We start from the raw sequence: 11,183 nt of genomic DNA, 5'->3' as shown, positions 1-11,183 counted from the left end.
ACCACCCCAAAGGCTTTCGGAGTCGAACCACACCAGACCGGTCAAATAGGTAGCTGAAACTACCTCAATTGCAGTCTATTAGTCTAGTTGGTGGAAGTACTAAACTGATATTTACCCATAAGTCAGGTATCGTCTGTGATACGAATTGAAACCTAACAAACAAACAAAAAAAAGTGAAAACTTGGGTATTAAAAAGGTAAATTAACCCTTATTTTTAATATATTTTTCGTGTTTCAAAGTCTTAAACCGCGTCTCCTTTCCATTATTAAAATAGTAATTTATTACTCATATAATGCCGTTTACAGAATAACAAGACATTTGGATCTTTCTCGTCGTTTATTCTTACACGTACGCTGTTGCTTCGTCCGACCGATTATTCCTATGTTTACACCCTCTTCATCTTCTCTCTTTCAACTTTCGGTTTTACCAATAGAGGGAGAGAGAGAGAGAGAGGGAATCGGATGGAGAAAATGGCTGTTGCCAGTTGTTGAAGTTACTGCAAACAAAGGCGAAGACGGTTGCAGCGCCATTGCTCCTCCTTTGCTCGCTAGTGACAATGCCTAGACCAGCGGCAGAAGGTATGTTGCATTGGAAAATTCCTTTGATGGGTCCTCTGTTCTAAGCCTTTTGAAGTTGCTTTTAGTTTTCTGATGTTCCTTTGATGGATTCTGTTCGCTCTAGGAAGTCTGATCATCTAAATTTATAGCTAAAAGGGCATATTATGCCTACTTGTACTAAAAGCTAAGTTGTGTTCGCTCTACTGTAGTCTAGGATTTTACAGATTTTGTAAGTTTTGATGTTTTGAAGGATTCTTCTTACTTTACTACTTGGTAGAGCTTAGAAATGACTGCAACTTCCTCCAAGGCAGTGGTATCAAATTGTCAATAAAAACTTATGTCATCTAAGCAGTAATTGATAAGAGTTAAATCAATATTTGCAAATCACTATTTATCTCAAAAAGTTAAGCTTTAATGGTTTAATTAATATTCTAAGACTCCCCCAATACATGAAGTATTTGACTGACAAGGATGGAACTCATGAACTCTGGCTTTGATATCGTGTTAAATCACCATTTATTCTAAAAGTTTAAGAAGCTAATAGGAATGGGTGAATTTAATCATTTAATTAATATTTTAACAACGATTGGATTTTTTTGGTTTCATTTTCAAACCCAGCTGCGTATGGATAATATACCCTGTCATGTCTACTGCGTATGTATGGGTTTCTTGCCAGTATGATTTACTGGGGAACTTTGTAGGTTATCTTATAATTCCTGAAAGTTTTAGAAAACTCAAAAAGTTCCTGTTTATCTTATAATTCTCTATTATGGTGACTGTAATTGTATTTGAGTTTGAATAGCCCCTCTTTGTCTATTCTGGCAAGAGGTGTGGCCATTGAAGAAGAGTTGTTGTCATCACAATTGATGGCACGACATTCACTTTTTGCATTGCACATAACCTTGCCATGTAAGATCTTGACTAAAATCTCTGAAGATGATTATCAAATTCTTGACAAGAGGAAAGCCAAAACAGACATGGTCGAAATGGGTAGAAAAAGCTTGATTGCCTGGGATTTAAATAGAAGATTATTTCTGTAGATGAAATTAAATGGAAAAAAAAAAAAAATTGGATTCTTAGGCGACATCATGCAGTTGGGATTACAGCCAATCATGACATTAAATATCCAATGGTTTCTCCTTAAATATCTCTTCCATTCATTACAAGTCTAAACATTTTTTGGGGTTTTCAAAATGTTTTGGTGGCGTGCTCACTCTGAACTCTTAATGAAGCACATTTACAATTTTATGTATGCAGTGACCCCTCCAGCATCCTCTGCATTGCAGATGCAGAGTTCATCAACGCAGTTGCTTTCTTCAGCCCTTTTCTTTTTCCTGGGAGGGTTATTTGTGCTTGTGGTACTGGTGATTCTTATATTAGTCCTTTGGAAATTTGTTAAACCAGTGGAGGTGATGAAGTTCCTAGGACAAAGTAAAAAGTGGAAAGGTAGAAAAAGGGATGAATTTGGAAAAGTCGACAATATCTTGAATTAGAACTCAACATCTGAAGTTTTATTTACTTTTTGCAGTGTCTTCAGAATTCTTTAGTGGTAATCTTCAAACGGTAAGCCATTTTGATTTCGAGTCACTAAAGAAGGCAACCAAGAATTTTGATCCTGCTAATCTTCTTGGAAAAGGTGGATTTGGGCCTGTTTATCAGGTATTGATACTGAATCCCAGAAAGTGGTGAAGCTATTTATTAGTACGAGGAAAATTAGAAGTCCGAAAAATCTTCTGCTGTCATAATGTTCTTACACATAACATATTTATACTGCTTACAGATGGATATCAGTTTCAGTATCCAAGGCATATGATATATGAATGGCCAGAAGGGATTGATAAATGAATATTTTGTTGATGTCTCCAAATTAGATGTTTAGTCACTTGATGATTCTTTTTTTCATTAACCACTGCTTAGCCAAACAATCTTAGTTGTGCTCTGCACTGTTTAGAAGTTCAGCCATTTAGTATGATTAAGACTCTATTTCTTTTCTGATATTACCAGAATTTACTGTGTTATTTTTAAGATCTAAATTTAGATATCCTATTTTTATTTTAAGGGAAAGTTAGAAGATGGGAGGTTGGTTGCTGTGAAGAAATTATCTCTTGATACATCCCTGCAAGGAGAGTTAGAATTTCTTGCAGAGGTGAGGACAATCACAAGCATCCAACACAAGAACCTGGTTCGCCTTCTTGGATGTTGTTCTGAGGGGCCTCACCGGCAACTTGTGTATGAATTCATGAAGAATGGAAGCTTGGACCTTATTCTCTATGGTATAACTTTTCTACCCCACCTTAACCTATCCTCTCTCAGTAGTATTTGGAAGAACTGCCGTTACAAATCTTCTTGGAGTATAAGTTGATCTATACTATGTAACTAAGTCTTGGTTTTTTATTTTTTAGTGAGTAATAATTGATCTATATTATAACCAAGAAGACTAGTTAGAGTTATAATTGAATCACTCAAAAGCTTAGTTCCACCTAATACACAGCCAATGTGAGACTTAACATCCATGCAACTTATTGATAATCCACCACTCAATGTAGGACTTAACACATTCATGACAATCCAAGTATCACAACTTTCCCTACTTAAATTCCTAATGTCCTCGTCAGGGCGTTGCGTTAAATACTTTAACACCACATGGCATTACTAGGTTGGCTATGATACATTTGTCATAATTTAGAAAAGTGCCAGTCACATATGCACTACACTTCAAAAGAACTAGTCAAAGTTACAATTAAAGTCCCTAGAATCACTTACAATTTCATCTAGTAGACAACCAATTTAAGACTTGGCATCATGCAATGCCTGCATAAACAACCCAACCAACATTGGACTTAACACGTCACATGTTTAATTCCTGAAATCTTGAAGCCAATAAAACATGGATGCCATATTCATTTTTGGATGACCTCTGATGAACAAACAATCCATCATCAAGTGCTATTGAGGTGGGAACTGTATATAAACCTATCTCAGCTCTTCTTTCCTATAAATCACTTGCAGCTTAATGATTCAAAGAAAGCGGGATATACTTTTCATAACATATGCAATGTTCTTAATGCTTTAGGTTCACTGCATTTTTACGATTAATGGTCCTGTAATTCAGGTAAAAGTGATCAGTTCCTAAGTTGGAGTACCAGGTTCCAAATAATAATTGGCATTGCAAAAGGATTGCAGTACCTACATGAGGATTCACACTTAAGAATTGTTCACAGAGACATCAAAGCTAGCAATATTCTTCTTGATGACAAATTTCAACCAAGGATCGGAGATTTTGGCCTGGCTAGGTTCTTTCCTGAAGACCAAGCTTATCTTAGCACTACATTCGCTGGAACTTTGTAACCCCTTCACCCAATATAACTGTTTATGAAGACCTTTTTTAGGTCTAAGATTGGGTGGCACCTTTAAATACAAGCTTTTCTGAAGAGCAGTGAGTTGTGGATTGGTGGGGTCTTCGGTCGGGGAGGGGGGAGGGTTTGGTGGTTACAGTGGCAAGAACAGGCTCGAAATCTTCACTTCGAAAAGCAAAGAATTTTTACCCTCACTGTCGTCATTGTTTGAAGTGAATTTCACCATATTCTTGACTTGGTTGCTAACACTTATCACAGTTTCCTACACTCTTATCTTCTTCCATAACCTGCTCCATGAAAATGCTGAATCACTGTTAATAATGCACCGTGGTCCTGTCTATTACACACACAAGAAAAAAATTTCTTCACTCCACCAAACATGCTCTCTTTTTCTCTAAAGCATTTTCTGTAAGCATAAGAACAAAGAAAAAGATGTAAATATCTTTTTTTACATATTTCCTCACCTTATCATCGTGTAGTATTATCGTGCACAAATCAACCGACTTCTCCATGGTCACAATGGTCCTTTAGTTTAGTGGTTATGCAGGTGTAGTACTGATTGTAACTTCCTTCTCTCTTTCCCTTTTGTTCAGAGGTTACACTGCACCTGAATATGCTCTAAGAGGAGAATTGTCTGGAAAGGCAGACATCTATAGTTTTGGAGTTCTTGTGCTTGAAATCATTGGCTGCAGGAAAAACACAGATTTCACTTTACCATCAGAAATGCAATACCTTCCCGACTATGTAGGCCTTCACCCTTTTTCATAATTTCTATCTAATCATTGATTATTGATATTCTTTGCCTAGTTCTGATCCAAATTATTCTAACAGGCATGGAAACTATATGAGAGATCGACGTTGCTTGATCTAGTTGATCCAAAAATGCAAGAAGATGGGTTTGTGCAGAAGGATGTTTTGCAAGCAATCAATGTAGCCTTCTTATGCCTTCAGACTCATGCAAATCTCGACCCTCCATGTCAGAGATCGTAGCCTTGTTAACATACAAAGCTGAATTGGATAAAACGAGAATAACTTATATAAGGAGGTTGCACAAAAGTCACATTTTATGCCACCAATAAGAAGACACATCAGTCAATTTCATTAAACTTATACTTAAAACAAAAACTCAACCTCACCAGATTACACTCTAATAAAATAAAAAATTAATGTTTTTTATTTAAAAAAAAAAAAAAACAGAATTGAAGGGGTGGCCGGTTGGCCACCCCACTTTTGCGTGAAACCGCCACCCGTGCCGGGGTGGTTTACCATCGAGTGGGTCTGGGTGGCTCGTCAAGGCCTCGATAGGCCATTACATGGGTGGCTGGCTTCACTTCCCAACTCCATGGGGGTGGTTTCACCGTCACCCCGCCACTCCCCATGGCCTATGGGTGGCCTACAGCCATCCGTGCCATGGGAGCAGTCATGCGCCGCCCTATATCCACCTAGGTGGCCGGCTTCCGTCACCGTAATTCATGGGGTGGCCGCACAGCCATTCCCTATATATGCCTATGTAAGCCACGGCCACCATGGCCTATGCGTGAAGGGCCGGCAGCCGCCCTAGGGTGCCATGGGAGTGGTCGCTACGGCCACCGCCATAGTGGCCGCCCACCCCATATCTCGGGACATCTAGGTGGTCGGGTCGCCACGCCTGCACCATGGGGGCACGCTAAATGATTCTTACACCGGGGTTTCGTCAATTTCACCCCATGGCTTTGGGTGCGCCTACCACCCAAAGTGGGGGAGGGGTGGCCGGTTAATTCTGTTTTTTTTTTTAAATAAAAAAAATTAATTTTTTATTTTATTAGAGTGTAATCCGGTGAGGTTGAGTTTTTGTTTTAAGTATAAGTTTAATGAAATTGACTGATGTGTCAGCTTCTTATTGGTGGCACAAAAGGTGACTTTTGTGCAACCTTCCTATATAAGTTATTCTCGGATAAAACACCAATGAGACTCATCTTCTTGAATCGAAGGCGCAAAATGGATGACAACCTTTCTTGGTATACCATATCTGATGCTTTCCTTTCTCAATTGCAGAGTGAGTCCCCCTCATTACCTCAAACACCAAACTAAGGCCAGTTTTATGCTTCCAATTTTTTATAGGATAACAGAAAGCAGAATCATTTGTAGTGTTTCAACACAGCTCCAAAAATATGTAATATGCTTTTTCCTGCACTCTTTTCTTTTCTTTGTTACCTCTTTTCCCTTCATGTTTCTCTTTGGAGAGCATCTTCTGTGTGGTCGTGGCATAAAGTGATAGTTTTGTGCCACCAATTAGAAAGTAACACCTAAGCCAATCTTACTAAACTTAAGCCAATCTTACTAAACTTAAGTTTAAAAAATTTTAAAAAAAATTAAAAAAACCTTAAAAAATTAATTAAAAAAAATAAAAAATAAAAAACAAAAAAAAATTAGAAGGGTGGTCGCCACAAGTTGGCGGTGGGGAGCGGTATGAAGCCACCCGCCTGTGGCCAACCCACCCCACCCCCACCCCACCCCCCACCTCTCACTTGTTGGCTGCTGGTTCTAATTTATTTATTTTAAAAAAAAATTCTCATAGTGATATAAATCCGGTATTTTGTTAGTATGCATTTATTTTGTTCCAAACCAACGTGGCGAGGTCTGAATGGTGGGCATCAAAGCCCCCTTTTGTGCAAGGACCACAGTGAAGTTATTCTCATCTCATTTAACATGCTAGTGTTTATGTCAACACCCCAATATAAGGCCACATTCACAACCGCCAAATCATTCATAAAACAATAAAATAAAATACAATAAATGACACAAAATTCACAGGTTTTGTGTTCCTTTAAGTATATCAACTAGTTTTTGTAAGACTTTGTTTTTTTAATGATTGATTTGGTACTTGTTGACATGTCATTGTATTGGGATGTTATAACAAATTAAATGAAACACACGTCGCATATGACAAATAGTTAATTTTTATAATAAAGTGATAAATGGACATATTTTAAATTTTAGCAAAACTTAAAGACCGTATTCTTAAAATTAAAAACTCAAATACTGAATCCAAATTAGATGAAAATCTAAAAGCTAAATATTTTTAAAAAAATAAAAGACAATCAAAAACAATTTTTGGTGATTAATGAGGTTTCCACTTTTCATCGCCCGACTCTTTTAAGATTTAACAAATTCTCATATCACTCTGAGTGGTTTGAATCATTATTAATTCCTCATCTTTCTTCGTCGTTAAATTTTTTAACTTGTTGAGTAACTAGCCAATAAAAAGAAAGAAGACATGTTCACCCTATAGGGTTGAGTCATTCTGGAAGTCACAATTGTGTTCTTTTTGTATCACTTCATGAATAAGGTAACTTTTAAAATCATCATTTGATCAAAATTCAATCGTAATCAATCACAAGCCCAACAACACTCACATGGTCCTCAGATACGACCACCCCTCTATTATTGTGGGGGCCGACGTCACCCCAATTCTAAAACAATTCAGGGTAATTCGACCCTATAAATGTTTAGTTAAAAAAGCAAATAATACAGCATCTATTAGAGTTAGGTCTGGTGAGGCACAAATGGATGTAAATTAAAGTCAATTTCCCAATCAAAATATAAGCTAAATGCCCTTTATTTAACATGGCCACTGAAATACTAATACAACTCCAAATCACACTCGATTTAATGTTCACTGAGTGTTCAAACAATTATGTGAGGAAATAAAATCAGTCAATCACAAATACAGAGATTTGGTTACGAAGAGGAAACCATTTAGAGAACTCTCTAAAATGTAAAACCTCTCAGGGGCAGTCAAACCCAGGAAATCAACTAGATCAGTAGAATAACGAGAAATATCTCAATGTCGAAGACTTACATAACCTATGCACTTGACATTCGGTATACCAGACAAGTGACTCACTTATCTGCTACTGCAGTAGTTCTTCCAGAACATTTGGATTGTTCCTTCTACGTGATCTCCCTTCACCGAACCTCCAGTTGACTTCAATTGCTTTATGACTAAAGATGATCAAACATCTATAACTCCAAGAGAGAATTGACGCTCTATGGCAAATACTCTCTCAAAACAAATCTCTTGAACACTAATCAGAATCCGTGCCTATACCTCTCTATATAGTTTCATTTATATAGTCTATAGACTCCTAGTTTAATTACAATACAAACTCCGTTGAGAATAGACTTAGTAGCTACGGGGTGTCTGGACGAGTAGTAAGCTCGTCTGGACGGGAACTAGTTTCTTCATAAAAATTACTTGAAATACATTAGGCATCCGGACGGCAAGAATGAGTGTCCGGACGTAGCTACGTTAAAATCGCTAACTCTAGTTCTCTGGCACGACGCGCCCGGACACCTTGCAGACGAGGCTTCAAATGAAGCTCTCGGGTTTTCTTGTACAACTATCTCATCCGGATGCCTTGCAGGCAAGGCTTCAGACGAAGCTCTCTAGAAAACAATTTTAACCTTCTCGTCCAGACGCCTTGCAAACGATGCTTCAGACGAAGCTCTCTGGAAATGCTTCAACCTTCTCGTCTGGACGTAGTGCAGCCGAGGCTTCAGATGAAGCACTCTGTGATTCATCGGACCTTCCTCAGACTAGTCCTAAGGTCAAAAATGGTTTCTAGCAATTCCTAACCAACATGATGCCTTCTAGTAACATGATTATGTCTAACAAAAAGAACGACTAAACAAATTAAAGCTTACAATAACCTACTAATCAAGAACCAAGCTAATAACTCAATGAAAGGGTAGAGGTTACCTTCACACGCAAGTGACACATCCTTCCTCACCAAAAGCTCACACCACCTCACAACACTCACAAAACAATTTGGCAGAGTTTCTCTAAGCTTCTGGGGTGGGAAAAATCGAATGGGGTTGGGTTCTATTTATAGAGGAAGAGGCTAAGGGAAAAATGGTAAATATTTGGAAAGCAACGAGCGCATGGTGTACTATAGGGGCGAGCACTCATGTACTGTAGCTCAGATGGGTTAGAGTTGCAGGTGGCATGTGCGGGTAAAAACCAGCGGTCAACAAAAAGTCAACAAGTGCTCAACCTGGTCCCCACACGAGCGCTCATGTACGAATGCCAGGCAAGTCCTCATGTGTGGTCCCCCACATGAGCGTTCGTCTACTATAGCTCCGAGATTCCAAAATTACAAAAATGCCCCTCCATTGTCCCTAGTGACCCAAAGTCCAATTATCTTCCTAGTTAAGCTGCCCTAAGCCTAATTAATTATTTTGGGTCACTACACATCCTCCCAACGTCCGAACAAAGTCTCACGTTCACCAGAACTTGGCCCAACTATTAGCGTCAAATCGAGCCCCTATGTCCAAAGCAAGCGTGGCCGAGCCACCCACCAAGCCCACAATTTCATGATCGTGGAGTCACCCACGATCCCATGATCCACTTTCCTAGCATTGCGCACAGTGGTTCCTCGGGAACGTGGGGCCGAGAAATCCGGGATGACAACTACTACCTGATGCCTATAAAAGAGAAACTCCAATTCATTATTTGGGTAATCACTCTCAAGCTATTATATTCTCTAAGCACTCTTTTTTCTCCCAAAAAGAGCATTAATGACTTAGGCATCGGAGTTATCCCCCGCCGGCACACCCCCGACAGCTCTTAATCCTATATTCCCTTCTTTTGCATATCGACAATTCCTCGGATTCTATGCAAAGTCACTCCTTGGAAAACTGTGATCAATAGTTTGGCGCCGTCTATGGGAACTTCATGAATTCTCAATTCCTATATACAAAATCCAACATGGTGACCACACGTTCAAGGGAACTTCCCGATCCAAATGTACAAGCTGGAACCTCCGCTGATCTGAATGCTCAGATAGCCTCTTTGGAGAATTATATGAGAGGCATGTCTAAAACTATGGAGAACTTTCAGAAACATAACGAAGATCTCGCTTCCCGACTCCCAGCTAGAGAGGAGCGAGAACGTGAAGAAAGGCGTAGGGAGAAACGTCCTGAAAATGACCAAACAACCTTCCTCCACCGTTGAGGAAGATCGGAACAGGCTAAACAGGAGCATTGGAAAGGGCTCAACCAACATTAATATCTAATGGATCAACTCGTGCTTATGCGGGTATCAAGTCCTTCTTCTTTAAGCTAGGAAATGAAATCCCTATGCTTGGGCCAGTGATCACTATGCCTTCTTCTGCTTTGGTCATTCAACTAATCTCGTCTGGTTGGGCAAGTAATCGAGAACTCAGGAAGAGACTTTTGACAACCTTACTAATAGAAAGGGGAAACTACTCTGCCCTCGTCCATCGCCCCTGCAAGCCAGCCTGCTCTTTTTTGGTCTCTAGTAATTAGCTCCTCTCGTCACAGGTCACTGCTATCACTTCCGGCGTATAGTTCTGCTCGGGATAAACATGACGAAACTATGGAAGGTGGTTCTGTACATCTGATGGACAAAGAGCAGAACACCCCCAACGTCGATGATGAGGTGAAGGACCTGAAACTGAACTATGCCAAGATGGCTCGGCAGATGGCCCAAGGAAGTGAAGATCGATCCATCATGGATAAGCTGGTGCAAAATACTAACTTACCTTTCATGGATCGGGTAATGAGATTACCTCTCCTCGATAAATTTAAGGTCCTTCACACCGATCAGTATGACAGAAGTGGAGATCCGGCAGATCATATGGAGAGCTTCCGAGCTCACCTAATCCTCCACGAAACTCCCGACGAGATTGCTTGCCGAGCATATTCTTTGAAGTTGAAAGGAAGTGCGCGAGAATCCTTCGGGAAACTCCCTCCGAGCTCGGTTGACAACTTCGAGTTCTTGGGACGTCAGTTTCTAACCCAGTTCTTGGTAGTTCGGAAGAGGAAGAAGGCCCTTGTGTATCTAATATCCTTGACTCAAGGGAAATCCGGGTCTTTAAAGGATTACATGGTTCGGTTCAACCGAGAGAAGCTCGGTGTGGAGAGCCCAAAGGAAGATATGGTTCTATTTGCTCTGATGAATGGGATCAAAATCGAGGGTCCCTTAATGGCTGAATTAGCTCGGAGACTCGTAACAACCCTCCGCCAGTTTATGAGCAAAGCGAAGGAATTCATGAACCAGGAAGAGACCATCAGTGCCATGTTGAAGTCAAAGGGGCAAGGTAGTTAGGGTGGAGCCAACAATAGTCGGTAGCATCAGGGGGCTCGGGAAAGAAGAGAGAATTGCAGGAAACTAGAAACAAGAGCTCGAAGAGATCAAGGAAGAAGTCAGAGCCCACGTATCACCAACTAGACCATAGATTGACTCCGCTGAATACCAGTGTAACCG

The 11,183-nt window shown here is 39.9% G+C and overlaps 1 pseudogene; it reads left to right on the top strand.

Annotated features, from left to right (window-relative positions):
* The first annotated feature begins 556 nt into the window (after positions 1 to 556).
* LOC132190958 (cold-responsive protein kinase 1-like) lies at positions 557 to 5,983 on the top strand (annotated as a pseudogene).
* Positions 5,984 to 11,183: the final 5,200 nt, after the last annotated feature.

Source organism: Corylus avellana, chromosome ca8, assembly GCF_901000735.1.
Source record: "Corylus avellana chromosome ca8, CavTom2PMs-1.0".
Lineage (NCBI taxonomy): Eukaryota > Viridiplantae > Streptophyta > Magnoliopsida > Fagales > Betulaceae > Corylus > Corylus avellana.
The sequence above is the reverse complement of the archived record's forward strand: the minus strand, read 5'-3'. Positions and strand labels throughout refer to the sequence as shown.